Consider the following 18,660-nt stretch of genomic DNA (forward strand, 5'->3'; position numbering starts at 1 on the left):
GGTTGTTTATCAAGTTAACTACATTAGTAGTCAGTTTGAGTAAGAAAATGCTTCTTTCTTTCTTTCTTTTTTTCTTCTTCTTTTTTAAACAGAGTCTCACTAAGTAGCTCTGGTTGGCCTGGAATTCTCTGTGTAGCCCAAGCTGACCTCAAACTCAGAGATCAGCCTGCCTCTGCCCTAAGAGTGCTGAGATTAAAGGTGTGAGTCTCCGTACTAGGCGAGGATGGTGCTTCTTACAGGGGGACACATATTTTGTTGTAGTTGAAATTTCAGATGCGAAATTGTTGCTATTGGAATTTATGAAACAAACGCAAAGAAGTCAGTAAGGCCACATTCTAGTGCTTACCATTTTCCTAGTTCAGAAACATTAAAATCTTTTCCAGTCTAGTAGTTGATCCCTGTCTTTTAATTTGCCTCATAGATGATGACTCTCACCCAATAAATGAAAGAATTCACTGTTTGAAAAGTTAAATGAAAATCAGCCGAGTGGGAGTGCTTGCTACTTTTAAAGAAGGTTCCCCATTGTAGATCACCCGGGTCTGGTAATGAATGTGTGCACTATCAGGGTCCAGGGACTTAGGGGGATAGATTTCCCAGGGTCTAATCATTTCATAAGGCCTCTGAGTGTGACTTTTTCCCCAATAATCTACTTATCTCAGTAATTTACCCCTCCTACTGCATTGCGAGGAAAATGAGTCTCCCAGGTTGTTTGCATGATAAGTAGCTGGGGATTGTGTGAGCCTTCAAGAAGAAGCCCTGAGTCCATTGTCGCAGTCTGAGCTAATGGTCTCCCTCGGGAGCTGGCAGGTTAAGTGAAGAAGGGGGCTGGAAAACACCCTTTATCACAAGTACCACACATTTGAAAAGCTGAAATCTGAAAAATGTTTGCTTCGTGCAGGATAGTTTCCCTTGCCACAGAAAGGGTGAGAAAAGCAGCCTTCTTGAGATGGGCCTTTCAGTCCAGCACAGAGCTGGGGGTGTTGTGGAAATGTTCAGGAGGCTTTTGTTTCTGTTTCCAGTTCATGGAGCTAGTCTGCTCCTTCTCTCCTCAGTTAACTTAAAGAATAAACTGATTGTTTCAACCCACTGCAAGAATTGCTTCTGGGAGAAAGGTACATGGCCGTAGTGTGTTTTCTGCTTCGTTCTTTCTGATTCCTTTCACATGTGCCTTTGGAGATTTCCACGTGACAATGTATCAGCCAGCAGAATTGTTGTTCTTTAAGATTTATTTTTATTTTTAATTACATGTATGTGTATGTTGTGTCCATTTTAGTATATGCACACGAATGCAGTTATCCGAGGAGGTCAGAAGAGGGCATCGGATCCCCTGAAGCTGGAGTTATAGGTGGCTGTGAGCCTCCTGACACCAATGCTGGCAACTGTACTTGGCAGCAAGCACTCTTAACCATCTCCCCAGCCCCTCCAGCCCCTCTTTCTTCATCTTCATTGGGACTGAACACAGTGTTTCACACCTGTAATCTCAGCACCCCAGAGGCTGAGAGAAGAAGTCCACCTTAAGTTTAAGGCCAGCCTGCACTGTAGAATGAGTTCAAGGACAGCCTGGACTACAACATGAGACTCTAATATATCCATAGCACTAACACTCACTCACTCTCTCTCTCTCTCTCTCTCTCTCTCTCTCTCTCTCTCTCTCTCTCTCTCTCGTGTGAAATTGTGAAGCCTTGGGTTATAAGAATGAGAAAAAAAATGAAACTTGGAGTGGTTTTTCTGAAGACTGAGCAATTCCAGGTTTCAGCAGCAAACAGGAGGTACACACATACATACACAAACATATACACATACATGTACATACACAAACACATATACATACACATATACACATACATACACATATACATATAGAACTTGAATTTACAGAAGTATTAGCAGGCAAGAGAGAATCCATAAAGGAATATTGGGACATGGAGGTTTGACCCCCACCTGTACAGACATAGCTGACATTCCAATAGCAGAGACAGTTTATCAAAAGAAAAGCATAACAATTGTATTTAGTCAAAATTCAGCCCATCAGAGGAGAAAATCCAGCAGGCTTGTGTATTAGTACTATTCTATTCTCCCCATGTAGCATATTCTCTTTGCCCAGAGGTGAGGGAGGACTCTCTGGAATGAGGATCTTAAGGTTAGAGGGGGTTCATGGCTGGCTTGCAGGGACAAGAGTTCTAGTTTCATGACTTGTTTCAAGGAGCACAAGGGGTCGGAGGCAGGAGGATGGGAGAAGACCAGAAAGGCCTTGCTTCTGAAGCCTTCTGTTCTCCAGTCCAAGTACACAGCAGATGACAATGCTGTACTTTGGGGTATCATGTTCTGAGCCCCAGCAGGCATCAAGGGTCCAGCACTAGTGGAAAGCAAGCCCACTGCCTTCTTTTCCAGCTAAGGAAGCGGAGGCAGGGTCACCAGAGCGCACTAGAAGTGCAAAGCAGAGACAGGACAGCAACAGGGGTTGGTGTTAAAGGAGCCTTGCTAGAACTCCTTTCCATAGAAGCAGTATCCTGACAGAAGGCAAGACAGCGGTATAGCCAGATGGTTGGGATAGCACTCGGGCCAGTGTCATGTGAGGCCGTCGTGACATGTGGCTGTGTGGATTCGGCATTGTATGAACTTCATCAGCACTTAGCACAGACATTAGTCTGTATGTGGCTGTGTGTAGCTGAAGTCCCTAGAAGTGAACACTTCAGTGTGTGTAGCTAGATTGTCCTCCATGGGGCTCACATTGTCTGTGGTCCATCCGCATGATATGAGATGGTTTCTCCACAGCTGGCCAACAATACGGTGCTCATTCTTTGAAAACTGGCCAATTTGATAGAGGAATATTATTTTGTTTTAGGTTAATCGCATGAAATTTAAATTTATATAGGTCAGAAAGGGTAAGAAATATATATAATTTTATGTAGCTAAATAGTAACACTATTTTTGTATTAAAATAAAATACCTTAAAAAACCAAAACACAAAACAAAAACCTAAAATACAAAACAACAACAACAAAAACCCAGACAGGCTCTTGTGTGCCCCAGGCAGACCTGGGCTGCCGTCTTCCTTTGCGGTCTCTCAGTGCTGGGATTGTAGGCTGCACTGCCGTGTCGAAAGCTGCCTTTCTGCTTTATGTAGCTCCTCTGAAGTGAAATGTCTAGGTGGAAGGAAAGGTCTCTTCTCTGTGGAATTATTTATTTTCCCATTTTTTTGTTTAAGCTGAATAAATTGTTTGTACACAGTATGGGTAATAACTTTTAGGTGACCAAGTCTAAGTAGTGAGTAAGGAAACTGAACGTTTCCGCTTCTCAAGGTACGTCCTTTATGTATCCTTGTACCTAGTACTGCCCCTCACCTTCTCTACTCCCAGTCCCCAAAACCATGTATCTGATTTCTGGCCTTGTGATTTTACTGCTCCGCCACACCCTTCCCCGCCTACTGTTTCCTGGGCCTCCTCCTCCTCTGTTCTCCACCACCTTGTCAGGTGGGTCCTGAGCACCACAGGCTTCATTTCAGGAAGTTGAGAAGAACATTAAGCCTGTGCCTGCTGGTGTGCTCATCCCCACGGCATCTGCATTTTTCCGTTCTTGAGAAATAACTACTTATACTCCTGACTGGAAAATATATTCTCTTTCTCCATACTTAGAACACATTTTCTCACTCAAATTCGCCCCCCCACCCACCCCCAAGGGCCTTGACCCTTAGGTGAAGGAAAATCCTCTCTAACCTAGCTCCCTATGGTCTGGTGACTTCTGAACTAAAACGCAAGCAGTTTGTATCTGAGCCTCCAGTTTTTTCACATGGGATTTCTTGGTCCATGGAGATGGCTCAGCATGTAAGTCACCTGCCAAGCCTGACGACCCCTGGGACCCATGTAATAGAAGGAGAGAACCAGCTTCTGCAGGTTGTCTGCCCCAATAAATAATGTCAACTTTAAAAAAACAATAAATATAAAATGTATGAGACTTCTATATAATGCGCCAGTACCCACAGCCAACTGTTTCTGTGGCAGGTCCTAGCCATTTCTCTCTGCTGCCTATACTCATAAGGCCTTCTCCATCTTAAAAGTAACAATCGAGGTAGAAAGGGCCTGGCCGAGCCTCTTCTGGCTTCCTGGGAGGCTTTTGGGAGGGCTTTGAGCCTCCCAGTCTCATTGGCCACTTGGAGGTACAGTAGTGGTTTGTTTTCCCAATCAACAAAACCCCCGTTCCCTTGCTTTTCGTGTTACACAAATATACCAGTTCCTAGGTGAGTGTACCTCTCCGGTCATGACTTGCAGGAGGCTAGCAAACTACCCTTATATACTTACCTTAACATGTGCGCATTGTCTCTAAGTGAGTTAGAATTATTTTTAGAATTATTCTTACACTTATTTTTGTATGTACTTTGTGTGTGCTCATGCTGTGTCATGCATGTGGAAGTCAGAACAGTCTCCAGGAATAGGTTCTTTCCTTCTAGCATGGGAGTCCAGGCATGGAATGACAGGTCACCGGGCTTGCTGTCAGTAACTTTACTCATTGAGCCATCTCACTGGCCCCAACTTTGTTTTATTTTCTTTTTAATAATGAGGATTGAACAGAAGGAAGTCCCACTTGCTAGGCAAGCACTCCATCATTGAGCCCCCCATCCTACCCCCCACACACACATCTCCCAGTCCCCATGACAATTTTTTAATAGAAAACTCTTTGTTAAGTAATCTCCTAGCACCAGGTCTTCAGGATCGAGTTAGGTAGCTAAGAATAAACTCCTTAAAGCAGACGGATACATTCAAACATCTCAACAGGTGCCACTGAAGCACAGAAAGTATCCTAGCCAGCTCTGTTAATGAGGATCAAGAGGTTCAGAGTACCAGCAGGGAGTAAAGGGTGCTACCCGCTACTCCCTGTTTTTGTTGTTTGGAGGTTGCTGTTAGCACAAATGAGACTTTACAACAAAGCAAATGTAAATGTTACTGTCCTCAGTCTGAGAGGCTCTTCAAGGAGGATGACCTTTAAGCACAGTTATGAATTCAAACCATGCAAGGAATAGAAAAACATAAGCCACCAAAAGTGTGGTGGGTGACCTGAGGGTTCCATTGAAACGTTCAGATGAGACCAACTTCAGGGGCAGAGGAGGGGCTTATTCACATAAACAAAACTATATGCAAGACCTAAAAAGACATTAAGTGAATTGTGTCACATACTATAATGAAAAATGGTGCTGTGTTAAAAATAAGGGGGTGGGGGAGTGAGCTTAAAACAAAGAGTGCTTGGAGGTGGGGGAGGGGGTAGGGCATGTATGGCAGAGCACATGCCTTCTTGCATCTGTGAGTCTAGCCCCACATGGGCAGAGAGTACTATTTGTAGATTGGCTGTAATTGAGCGAATGCTCACTGAAGATGACGCTCTAGAAGATGATGAATTTCCAAAGTGGTTTAACGAGTCATTGTAAACCAGTAACTGAGAACTGGAAGACGTAGACAAAGAACGGTCCCCCAACAGCGTGCTGCTGAACACTTTTATAGGCGCAAAGTTTTAGACTTTCCAGGGAAAAATACTTTCCACGCTGTATAAAACATATCAGAACACAGAAAGAAAGCTCCTCGTTTTACTTCATAAAGCTAAAATAACCCTGATACCAAAACCCAACCAACATAAACACCCAAATCTGTAGGCCAGGCTCACTACACACGAAGTTTATTCTACTCCCAAGAGAAATCCTACATCAAATATGAGCAAATTGAATCCAGTTTCCTATTAAAAGAATAAAGCGCAGTGCCCAAAGCCAAATTAATTTCAAGAATGCAAAGAAAAGTTAGCATTTGGAAATGTATTAGCATAATTCAGTCCATTAATAAGTGGATAAAAGCCCTGTGATCACCTTAATAGATACTCAGAGACAGTTAACAGAACTCAGTGTCTGTGCTCAGACCTTTTTTCTTTAATGAAAAAAAAAGAAAAGTTCTTTAGAAACTAGAAATTAAAGGGCATTAATTATCATACTAAATAATAATTATCACAAACTAAATGCTTCCACTTTGTTTAATGATGAAAAATTAGAAGATTGGATTATGGACAAAGTAGGATTGTCCCCTGTCATCACTAATACATATCATTAACTTGGCAAGCCAAGTCTCTCCCATATGCAGAATATTAAATAATAAAAAAAAGAGACCAAAATGGTTATTTGTAGATATTTGCAATTGCCTCGCTGGAAATGTCAAGGGAAACAACCGAAAAAGGAAAAAGGCAGGCTGGCCTTTTGCCTGACATAAAGTAAATTCGTGGAAATTATGTTCTTACACAGCGTCTATAACCGCTTGGAAAGAATGTCACCAAGAACGGGTCACATTAGTGATAACCATAAAAACTCAAGAAGTATATACCTGTGACGGAAACCGATGGTCAGCAGTTGGCTCATAGGAACTGAAGCAAAGTACAGGGAAGCAGTTGTCATCGTCATAAGTGGAGAGAATGTGTGGTCTTATGACTTGTTTCTAATTCCCACAAAGACATCATCGTCATGTGGGATAGTGAGTGGCACATTATTTCTTACTCTTCCAGCTAACCTCTTCGTGGCGGGGAACATGGCCTATACACAAGCCTTTCTTATTCTGTGAAGACATTTCTTGTGTAAAACATGGAGGAAGGTCTTGGTGAGGCTTTTTCTGCCCTGTATGGGATCTTGTGTCTGTCTCTGGAACAAGTGAGATGTACTGCTGTGTTTGGCTTCACCCATGGCCAGATATAAAACAGCTTGGTTGCGGTGACAGTTGCTAGACAGAAACATGAATTTTCAAAACAGATATTTGAGTGATGTAGGGCTGTCTATGCATACGATATTCCCAGATAAGCTGGCTCAAACGGTAGTGCCCTGGTTGGTCTTTTTGCCAACTTGACACAAGCTAGAGTCATTTGAGAAGAGGACACCTCAACTGAGAAAATGTTCTCATCAGATTCGTGGGGCATTTTCCCAATCAAGATTGATGTGGGGAAGCCCAGTTCACCATGAGCAGCGCCACCCCGGGTGGGTGTGGTCCTGGAGATAGAAAAAGGATGCTGAGGAGATTAGTCAGCAGCGTTTCTCCATGGCCCGTCCTTCAGTTCCTGCCTTCATATTTCTGCCCTGACTAACATTGGAGTGTGACCTTAGAGTCGTAAGATGAAATAAAGTCTTTCCTCCCCAAGTTGCTTTTGGTCATGGTGTTTTATCACAATAGAAACACAACCAAGACATGTAGAGATAGTTTTCCTCAAGCTAATGCATTCATTTCATGGGATCTAATTCAGGAGGTGAGTTGAGGACTACTGGACACCACGATTCTCAAGGTCATCTGGAAGACCCATATGGACTGAGAATATCTCAGAAAACTGCCCAGCAAATGGGAACTGTTGTATTTGTAGTTTTTTATCCTCCGTGTGATTTTTTATCATTTATCCCAGGCTTAAATGGTAGATTCTTTATCATCTCCAATACCAGTGCCCAGTGTTTCAGGCTTCTCTCGCTGGGTTATTTTTTAGAACCCAGAGAACTTCCTGGATGAGATGTTCAGAGACCTGGCATCTGACTCCTCCATCGCTCGTAGCATCTGAGCCCTCACTGCATACAAGAGCGTATGAGGTTTCTTCAGATGTAAAAGACAACCCCGCCTCCCTCACTGCTTATTATATTTGCTTTCCACCGAAAGGTGGGTCTTAGACATTGTAAGTTTGTCATTCTTGCCTGGGATCGGGGGACTAAGGTTTCCAAAGTGTAAAGAGCAGAAAGAAAGTGTAGAGAAGATCTGATCTGAAGTTGGCAGCGTGCAGAAGGATCGGGAGGTGAACAGTGTCAGCTAACTTAGCTCATATTCAAAGGATGACTTGGGCTTTAAGTGTGTGAATATTTATGGAGTGTAGGGTAGTAGAGAATACTGAATCTGTGTAACAGTTTCGAATGGCAGAGATGACTTGGGCACAAGGGTGTCTGCTATAAACACTAAGAGGAATCGGGAGATAGACAGGAAAAGTCAGTTTAAAGGAGGAAAAAAAATTCTCCCAGAAAGAAAAAGGTAGCATTCCTGGTTTTATTTTTTGTTTGCAAATGGCACATTCTTGGGAAAGTCATTGTGTGCTTGTAAAGGAATGAGAATGCGTGAGGCATGGCATTGATTTGAAATACTTGTGACATCAAAATTCTTTGGCCCTTAAAACAGTTGGGGAATTTTTAAATGTGGAAATTTGTAAAGGGAAAAAATAGGTGAGGTAAAAGTGTATCTTGTATGCTTTGCGTTTACTCCATGCCTGGGTTTAGAGACTCAGACAATTGCTCAAAGCTACCTGCTTCATCTGCAGGAGCAGAGAAAGTTGGTTCACAGAGGCAAACCCAAACTGAAAGTAGCCAAGTTTATATTGCATTCAGAGCGCCAAAAGGGAAGGGTGGCGTCTAGGGTTAGAGTAATTCTGCTCTGTTGACCAGAGCCAAGAACTGCTGTGACCAGCCTTAAATGAAGGAAGAAAAAGGTGACAGAAGTTGGTGCCCCCTTTTCCTCCCACACAGGGGGTTTTCTCTCTGCAGATTGCTTTACAGATGAAGTACACTCATCAGTCTGGATAGGGAATGTTTAAAATTCCTTCCAACTACATTTGCACCAGTTATAGTTGAGACCCGTGTGTGTGTGTGTGTGTGTGTGTGTGTGTGTGTGTGTGTGTAAAGCCATGGTAAGTGAGATAAGGCTCTAAGAAAATGGCCATGCTTCCTATGCACACTGGAGAAGGAGGGTCCTCATCCCCAGTGCCTTGTGAAGACAGAAGCATATGTGAACCCAAGAAGGCCCTCAGACTGTGGTCCTGCCTCAGGGCAGAGGAAAATGACCCTCTTCAAGGAAAAGAGAGTGAATGAAAGTGGCTGGGGTGGGGGTGGGAGCGCTATGCACAGAACATCAATAAGAGAAAAGCCAGGTGGTAAAGTTAGCACATCTGGCTAATTGGTCACAGACTGTAAATCTCGAGCATCTTTCCTTCCAACCACATCTGCCCTCACTGCTTGGAGGGATCTGGACCTTCAGAGGAGTGATTACAGGGCTGCATGCCACTCCAGGACCCTAAAGTTTATCTGCTTACAGGTACTTGAAAGAAGGCAAGGCAAGAGTGGCCAAGTGGCCGGCAGGAGGAAGTGGCTGGAAGGGCACCCCAGGAAACCCTGGGCTCATCTCTTTACACTGCTAGGAAGTCTGCCCTGTGCCCAGTGCCAGGCCTTGGGTAGGAAGTGCACAGGTGAGAAAGCTTGCTTTGTCCCCTCCACTTCACAGGCTGCACTTGCACCACTGTCTCCAGTCTTTGGGTCTTCTCTGCCCAGTGTCCTCTGCTCACGAGGTCAGGACTCCAGGAGTTTATTCCTACTCAGGTGCTGGAGACAGGGTTTTCCTAGCCGGGCACAGCTCCAGTTTGGACAGGAACTAAGGGTGAAGATAACCTCGACTCAAATAGTAACACACCTGTGGACGGGCACACTGGCCTATGCTGGGCAGAGCCGGGGAAGCAAAAAGGGCTCCTTTGTATTGTCAGGTTAACCTTACCTAAGCGACTGCCCCATCTGGCCTTGTTAACTACACAGAGGTAGCTTTGTTTGTAGGCATGCTGCTTAATATACAGAAGAGTCCCACCTCTCTCTCTCTCTCTCTCTCCCTCTCTCTCTCTCTCTCTCTCTCTCTCTCTCTCTCTGTCTCTCTCTCTGTCTCTCTCTGTCTCTGTCTCTCTCTCTCTCACACACACACATACACATACACACACACACACACACACACACACACACACTTTTTATTTTTTTGAAACAAAGTCTTGCTATGTAGCTCCAGCTGGACTGGAACTCTCTGTATAGACCAGGCTGGCACTGCCTAAAGACACAGATTACAGGTAATATGCCATCATGCCAGCCTCATCTTTTGCCTCTGACTCTGTCCCTAGAAATGTACTGAGTACCTGCTGCTGCCCAGTCCTGTAGCTATGGCCTCTACTCAGCTTGTATGGGCAGTCACGGTCCTGAAATGGAAAGCATTCATGTGCATTCTCTCAAAAATATCTGTCTCTCCCTCTCCTGCCCTGTCTCCTTCGGTCCACTGCCTCCTTTAGGTTTCTATTGTTAAGCTCACGTGGCGTTTGAAGTAGATGAAGAGTCCTTCCATTAAACAGAAATCAGACTTCCATGTTCTGTTCTCAGTTGAATTTCCATAGCCATGTAACTGCGTTTGGAGCAGTATTAACTTTCTTTTGGTAAAAGTCGGTGCATACACAACCAGGGTCTATGCTGAATGACAGAAAATACAGATGAGGTTCAGAGTTGCAATCAAGTGAGGTGAGTGTGAGGCAGGCACACACTGTCAATCATGGAGGTGCGGTGAGTGTTGGGTACCTTGCTGTAGGCTTCCGGAAGTACCATTTGAGGCCTAGAAAACTGACTGAGTTCTCTTCTTTCACAGAGTCCAAAGATCAACGGGGCAGACAGATTTGGTCTTGAAATTATGTCAGGAAAGTGTTATGGGTTCCCCAGTTGACATCTTCCTCTGTAGAGTGAAGGGGGAAGTGGCCACGGTACATGAGGGTAATCACAGGAGAGGCAGCTGAAGGACTAGAGGGAAACTGTCTCCTGGATACCACGGGAAGGCAGCTCTCATGAAGTCAGAGCAGCTACACTTGCCAGCAAACAAACAAACAAATACTGCACAGAATCAAGCAGGTCAACATTCTAGTGCAGAGGAGGGATGGGCCCATGAGCCCCACCCCAACCAAGGAGCTATAGACTATTGAGGGAGGAAGTTTCCATTTTCTTTAAGGGTGTGGCCTCTGGTAGGTCCAACCAACCATGTTTCTGTGTGTGTTCCACTCATGAGTATATGGGCTGCATAAATTGGACTGGATAGGTTATTTTTTTAAGGCACCATGTTATGTGATGAGGGCTTGGGAGGTGGGGGGTGCAGATCTTAGAGGAGTTAGAGGGAAGAGTGGGGGACAAATATAATAAAAATACATGAAGTTCTTAAAGAATTAATATGATAGGATATTTTTAAAAATAAAGAACAAGTTGATGGATAAAGGCCAGATATTAGTCTGCTTGAGTGCCTATAAAATGCCAGAGAGGGTGGCTTAGAAACAATAGAAATGGGGCTGGGATCCTAACTCCACCAGAGGACATAGTTAACACGCCCACGTCCCTGAGCCCAACCTCAGCAGCAAACCAAACCGAGCCTAATTGTCTTCTACAGTTTCAGAAACTGCAACTCCAAGCCCAGGCTGCCAGCAGGGTTGGTCTTTCTCCCTGAGTTGCATCTGAATGTCTTCTTGCTATGTGTTCTGAAGAAAGAGTCTCTTCTTACAAGGACACCTGTCCTGTTGCACTAGTGTCCCAACCTATGACCTCATGTAACCTTTCCCTCCTTAAGAACCCTGTCTTCAAATACGACCTCATAGACAGAACTCCATTGTGTGTGTTTTGGTGGGCAATGTGCATAGGAACCTGTTCTTTCTGATACCTCATCTCTGAGGTACCCTGTTCCCAATTCAGAGTTTCCATTTGGTCTTGTGATGTCTGTTCTCAAGTGTATGTGGCTGCTAATGCTCTTAAAACACCTGGCTTCAGATGCTGTATTGCTAACAAAAGCGGTCGTGATGGAAAAGATTCTTCCTTCCATGCAAGAGTCTTCTCTTCTTGTGATTCTTGTGATTCTGTCCTGTTTCAAGTCCTCCTGAGCTAGTAGGTCCTGCATAGAATTCTGCAAGCAGGCACACAATCATACACTCATGCAGCATGGGCTCAGAAGGAGCGGCTTCTCAGTTATCCACTGTACCACTAGGCTTTTCAGCCCAGCAGGTCTACTTGATAGCACCCTGCCCCAGGAACCTTTCGTTGACCCCAGCGCCAGATTAGCAGAATGTGGTACAGAGGAGGTGTCAGAAGACCCAAACCCAAGTCCCCCTGTGGGTCAGGACACGTAATATTCATCATTTAATTTATCTGTAAAATGGAAACAAATATGACTATGACTATAAATTGCAACCCACCAGAAAGCTAAAGGTAATACCGTGGTTACCCCAAAGCACAGAGTGAATACTGGATGTGAAGATGGTCTGCAGTTAGGATGCCTCTTTATTCCAGTGTTCCCGTTAGATCACCCGATCATCTCATTCCCCCCAAGCCTCCTTTCTGTCCATATGTACCTGAAGGACCTTAATCAGGCCCAGGAGAATTCAGAACTGCTTCATGAGCCATCCTTTCACTGTGCTCCTATTAATAATAATTTTTTAAAAGAAAGACAAACACAGTCTCTAACATCTAGACCTTCCTCATGCCTTCCCAGACAGAGTGGAGATGCAATGGCTTCCCCGGGATTAGGGTAAGGTAGCCATCAGAGTCTGACTTTCTAAGTTAGAATCCTGGTCCTTCATGTACTAGCTATGTGGCCCTGGGCATCCCTTTGTTCTGTCTCTACCAATACCAAGGATGTTGGTGGTAGCTACATAATATTGGATTTACAAGGATTAAATTGACTGCAACACATCCAGCCTCTAGAGCAAGAACTCTGAACTCAGTTTTTGTGTCTTCCTTACCTGCCCAGTAAACATGGGAGGGTACGGCTCTTTATCTCCCAGGTATTAATTGGAGTTTCAACCTGTATGAGTTAGCTTTCTCATCATTGTGATCAAACACCTGACAAGAACTTACAGAAGGGTGGGCTTGTTTGTGGCTTATGGTTTAAGGGGATACAGTGCAGTGGGGCAGGGAAGGCTCAAGCACCTGAGTGTGAAGCCCTTGCTTGCATTTCATCTGTGATCAGGAAGCAGAGAGAGAAGAATGCTGGTGGTCAGCTGCCTCCCTCCTCACTCCCCCCTCCCCCAGACCCCTTTTTATTGCGTCTTGGATCCTAGCCTGTGGGATAATGGCTGCCCACAATCAGGATGGGCTTGTCTCTTGTCAGTTAAACCTCTCTGAAAGTACTCCCAGGGATACAGTGTGTCTCACTGGAGATTCCAAACGCTGTCACTCTGACAATGAAAACGAAGCCTTATGAGTCTACCTCCTGTCAACCTGACACTCAAACTCATCAACTTTATGCAAGAACATTCTACCCTTGGCCCTCAAAGGCTCATGAATATCTCAGGATGTAAAATGGATTTAAGATAATCTGTGAGAGTCCCAGAGTCTTAGGAGGCCCACACTATCCAAAAGCTCTCCCTAAAATATCCAGAGTTTCTTCTGAGATTCAAGACACTGGCTTAGCCCCTGTAAAACAATAAACGACAAACTTCCAGTATACAGCGGTATATTTACCCACTGCAAAGGGGAGCAATGGAGACGCAGCAAAAACAGATCATACCAGAGCCAGACTAGAACCACAGAGGGAAACCACCAAACCCTGCAGCTCTTTGTATCTGGGGCACGTAGTGTCATCGTCTGGGCTCCAACAGGCGCATACAGCCTTACCTTCCCAATTCTGCCCCCTGCAGTCCATGGCGCCTCTCTCTTGGGCCTGTTCTGTTCCACACTTGGCATCCCGGGCTCCCTGCCTCACCTTCATAGCTGCACGCAGGGCTTGCAAGGAGCCCCACAGTTCTGCCATCTTTTGCCTGGCTTCAGTAACTTTCTAGAACATTCGTGCAAACGTCCATGACCCTATAACTCGCATGCCTGCAAAACCAACACTTGGTGGTCAACACTGCCAAGTTCTGTTGCCAGCTTGAAACATTCTCTGACCCCTTCCTGTGGCACCTCTCATGGCCTCTCATGCAGAGCACTTCGACTGCTGAACACGGTCAGTTGTTTTCAGTGAGGGGCCCTGTCAGTGTGTGGCTCTCCATTCAGGCTCTCCCCTTTTACCTTTCACAAAGTAGACCTTTCACTCGGTAGAATCTTCAGGGCACCAGGCTTCTTTAACAGAACTAATTTATCTTTTAAATGATTTTTAGTGTTAATTTTGTTTGTATGCATATGCATCTAGGCGCAGGCAAGTCTGTGTCCCAGCATGCATATGGAGGTCCAAGGGTAACTTTCAAGGGTCTGTTCTCAGCTCCCACCATGCTCAAGCCTGCTCTCCCTGTTCCTGCTACTGTGCTGTATACTCCAAGCGAACTTGGCACTTGCACCCATGCTTCGGTGCATGCACGCACCCTTGCGTGCCTGCGCCATGCATGTGTGTCTGCACCCGTGCGTGCTTGGGCTTTCTGCTGGTTTTTCCGTGTCTGCCTCCTACCTGGCATAGGAATGCTGGGATGGAAGAAGCCTGCTGTGTAACATGGGTTCTAGGGCTTGTACTCGGGCCATCAAGCTTGTCAGACAAGCACTACCTGTCGCCGCCACCACCATCATCCCATGCCATCCCCCTGGCTCAAATAGAGCTGATTTCTTTAACAATGGCGGCTGCTCTCTCTGCACCTTTAAAACCCACTCTGTTTCCTTGCCAAGCTGCATATCTCTCATAGCTGTCTGTTCCCTCTCACTATAGATCTGATTAAGAATAGTAAGTTAGGCTTCGTGGCACATGCCTTTAATCCCAGCCTGAGCCACAGAGTTCTAAGCCAGTCAAAGTGAGGCACTGTCTTAGAGGAGAAAGAGGGAGGGAGGGAGGGAGGGAGGGAGCAGGGGGGAGGAAGGAAGGAAGGGAAGGAGAGAATGGTGCACAGTTAACACACCACAGCTCAGATGTTACACTGTCTTGACATTTCCTCCACCAAACAACTTAGTCTTTTACTTTTGAATTCAGTGTTACTGAAATTTTTAGCACAGAGCCAGATTCTTTGCCAGAATGTACTATGAATGGCCCCTGAGTCCCTCCGGGCTCTGAAACCTCATGGCCTTTGCTATCTGTATTTTTTCTCAGCATTCCAGCCCTCCAGTCTCCTACCAGAACGGCAGTCAAGCTCTGCTGCCAGCATTCTAGACCTTCTCTAGCCTCAGCTCCAACACCCACCACACACACACACACACACACACACACACACTTCTTCACATAAACCAATTGCAAAAGCCTAGGCGCCATGAGATGGGTTTATCACAAGGACAACCCACTTCTGGAACCAGGATTCTGCTTTAGTTACCTTTCTCACTGCTGTGACAGAATGTCTAAGAAAAGCAACAGGGAAGGGTTTATTTTAGTTCAGGTTTGTGGGGATACAGCTGAGGATGGCAGGGAAGGCATGTATGCCGGATATGAGGCCACTGGTCATGTAGCATCTGCATTCAGGAGTTGAGGGGGGAAAGGAGGAAGAGGGAGAGGGGGAGGGGGAGGAAGAAGAGGGAGAGGGGGAAGAGGAGGAGGAGGAACTGAGAAGTGGGGAGATGGATGCTGCAGCTCAAATGGCTTCCTTTCTATTCAGTTTGGGACCCTAGCCCATGAGATGATGCACCCACATTTAGGGTAAGCCTATTTTCGTGAAATCTCTCTGGAAACCTCATAGCAACACCTAGAGCTCTGTCTCATTGTTAATGCAAATGCAATCAAGTTGACAATGAAGATTAACTATCACACAAACCAATCTCATAATTAAATAAATTGAATTTAAATTTGCTTAACCAAGCACTCTTCCAATGAAAGCCTTTATATACTCCCTGTGTTCTACCTTCTCTCTCGGTTCCATGAATTCATCTTTGCAAGTGACCTCCAGTGACTCTGCTTGCTGGCCAGACATGAGGCCATGGGTTTGGAGAGAGCAAATAGACAGGTCACGACATCTACATAGCTGCTTTTGACATTTAGGACACAGAAACTAAGCAATAAGTTCTAAAACTAGCCTAAGGGTAGTCAGGAAGGGGAAAGCTTGCTAACTTAGTGGGGAAGTCTGACGTTTCTAGACTAGGTCAGAGGTAGTTAAGAGAGGTGATTCTACAAGGACTGGTGAGCCAGCGCTAAGAGCTGTTCTGTGGAAGGGGGTCCGTGCACAAGGGTGGAAGGGGCCTAGTTGGAGATGAGAATAGGAACTGTGTTGTAGGCCTCAAAATAAAGAGCACTGGGTTGCCTGTTAGCCAGGAGCTAGGGGGGAGTGCATGATTGTGCTCTCTTAGTTCGGCTGCTGGAAATCCATCTTTGTAAAGTCTTTCTGTTATGTCAGAGTCAAGTTTAATAAACAGATTCTAATTTCATTCCACGTTCCAGCTCGGCAAAGCTTTCTAAGTGTATAAATCCAGTTGATTCTGTGTGCCTGTTGCTTTCTCTTCTACCACAGCCTACAGGGTGGCATCCTTAGGGCTGCAGGAGTGGACCTCCACAACCAGCAAACACCAAAGCTGCCCTGGCTGGCCCTGTGAGAGTTTGTATCACTTACTTTACGGCACCCTATGGGGTTCCTGCCTTCTGTGGCCCTTCTTTGACTGAATAAAGGATTTACATAATGGGGAGGGACAGCCATCCACTCAGGAACCAGTTCTGTACCTCCTGGATTCACTGTGCCTCTGCACTCAGCTGGAAGGCCTTATTCCTGAATTCAAGTTCTGTTCTCCTTAGTTGGCACTACCACATCCAACGCTCAGAAGCACATAGACACATGAGAAAAACAACCCTGCTTCCCCTCAGTTCAACTAAGGCAAGGCTGGAGGGATTCAAAAAGTACTGTTCCTTGGAAACAGAAGCAAAATATACACAAAAGCATAAATAAATGGATAAGTTCATTGAGGTTAGCCTGCAGAACAAGACTTAGCAATGAAGACTGGCCAGCAATCCTTGCAGGACTAGCCAAAGCCTACATTTTCCCCACCTCAGTCTCTAAGAATCCTGCAAAGCAGAGCTACTCAAAGACAGTCCAACTTTTAGCCCAAGATAGATTTGATTTATAATTGTAACCTATGGATTACAAAGACGACTCCAGGGAGCTTATAATAAAAGACGTGTGTATACGTGTAAAATCTCAACGCTGTGAGAGACAGACAGAATATGTTTAAATGTGGGCAAGGACATAAATAGAATGGATCAAATCTTTTAGCTGATGCCTTCTTGGAGCATTAAATCTGGTGCCAAGAACGGAGACCTGGGAAACCAGTGCAAAAAGCAAAATATGACGTGCACACAATGATAGTATCTAATAGGAACATGGGGGAAAGAATGCTTTTTCAAGAAAGGTGAGCTTTTTATTCTTGTATTAAATATTTAGCAAAGTGAGCGAAGCCTGGGACTCTCTAAGAACTATACAGAACGCACAGGAAATCATCCCCATTTGGTTAGTGGCCACGTTTGTTTGAGTTGACCCTACTTTATCATCATCATCATCATCATCATCACCATCACCACCACCACCACCACCACCACCACCACCACCACCACCACCACCATCATCATCATCATCATCATCATCATCAAGACAGTGTCACATGTAGCTCAGGCTGACCCTTAAATTTACTATTTATGACCCTGGACTTTCCATTCTCCTGCATGTACTTCCCAAGTGTTGGGATATAGGTGTGCCACCACACCAGGGTGTGGTGAGCCTACTTTTAAATCTAATGGGTTCCTCATCTCTTACCACTGTTAGTTTCCATGTGCCTTATAGCTGTGCCAAATTCATTTTCTGAAGCTGGCCATAAAGTTAGGAGCCCGCCCTCACCCTGACAGAGGACTGTCCTAGTCACTGGAGGACACTGAGCAGGAGAGTGTCCCAGGGAACAATATAGTGCAGCCTAGTTAGAACAGTCTTGACTCCTTAGTATTGTTTGCTGTCCCCAGTATCCCAGATCTGTTGAGGTTTCTATGGACAGACAGTGTAATCATTTGACTGAGAAATGACTGCCGCGGGCCTCAGGCATTTGAACACTTGGTCTCCCGTTTATGGTGCCATTTTGTGGAGGTTTAGAAGATGAAGCCCTTTTGGAGAGTATGTGTCACTGAAGGCAGCCCCTGAGTGGGTATAGCCAGACCCCACTTCCTGCTAGTCCCTCTGGAACCTAAGCCAAGGTAAGCTCCCTCTTCCTTGAGTTGCTTTTGGTCATCGTGCTTATCACAGCAACAGAGGAGTATGTAGACAGGTACATACCAGATACTTTGGAGGAAATGAAACTGTGTGTTTATAATGTGGCTCGTATGTCCACTAACCAGAAATGTGTACAACAGAGCCATGTTGGGCTGGAGTAAATTGTCCCAAACCAGCCACACAATGAGTTTGCTCCTTAAAGGGGCCGTTACATACAGCAGACTTACTGTAACCTAGCTTGATACGCAAGCAGGTTGAGTCTAACACAGATGTGCTCCTGTAGCTAAGTAACTGAATTTACCCAATCCCCCAAGTCTAGCCCAGGCTGAAGCCTCTCAGATCATGCCCAAATAAGGCAAAAGCCCAGCCACACCGAGCCAGTAATCTTTGTATATCTTTATATGTCATTTCCTGTCTTTCTGGTTATAAAACATTGGCAGGGCGGGAGCATTCAGGACCATCTTTAGTCTAGAGTACTCTCCAGTTCTAGAACCTTTCTTTTGCTCAAGTGAACTCTATTAAGTTGAGCTAGTCTCAAATTTTTCTTAATAGACTTCCTTACTTTTCTTTCTATATATCGTAGCAGTTTGTGGTTTGAGATCTACCCCCAATAAGAAATGAAAGTCCTGGGTTAGGGATTTAGCTCAGTGGTAGAGCACTTGCCTAGCAAGCACAAGGCCCTGGGTTCGGTCCCCAGCTCTGAAAAAAAGAAAAAAAAAAAAAAAAAAAGAAATGAAAGTCCTTTTGGTTGCCCCTGAGAGAGTTGTA

General features: G+C 45.1%; 1 protein-coding gene across 4 annotated transcripts in view; it reads left to right on the plus strand.

Moving 5' to 3' along the window:
* Positions 1-18,660, plus strand: part of Stx8 (syntaxin 8) — a 236,952-nt gene that overhangs the window by 192,527 nt on the left and 25,765 nt on the right. Inside the window, exons 9-10 of one of the 4 annotated variants that reach the window (XR_015630946.1) lie at positions 7,489-7,655; positions 9,072-9,222. The exons of the other annotated variants lie outside the window; for them this stretch is intronic. The gene's annotated coding sequence lies outside the window, so the exon portion shown is untranslated. Of the gene's footprint in view, positions 1-7,488; positions 7,656-9,071; positions 9,223-18,660 lie in introns of those variants that run through there. 4 annotated transcript variants of the gene reach the window in all.

Source organism: Rattus norvegicus, chromosome 10 (assembly GCF_021556685.1).
Source record: "Rattus norvegicus strain SHRSP/BbbUtx chromosome 10, alternate assembly SHRSP_T2T, whole genome shotgun sequence".
NCBI classification, from domain to species: Eukaryota; Metazoa; Chordata; class Mammalia; order Rodentia; family Muridae; genus Rattus; species Rattus norvegicus.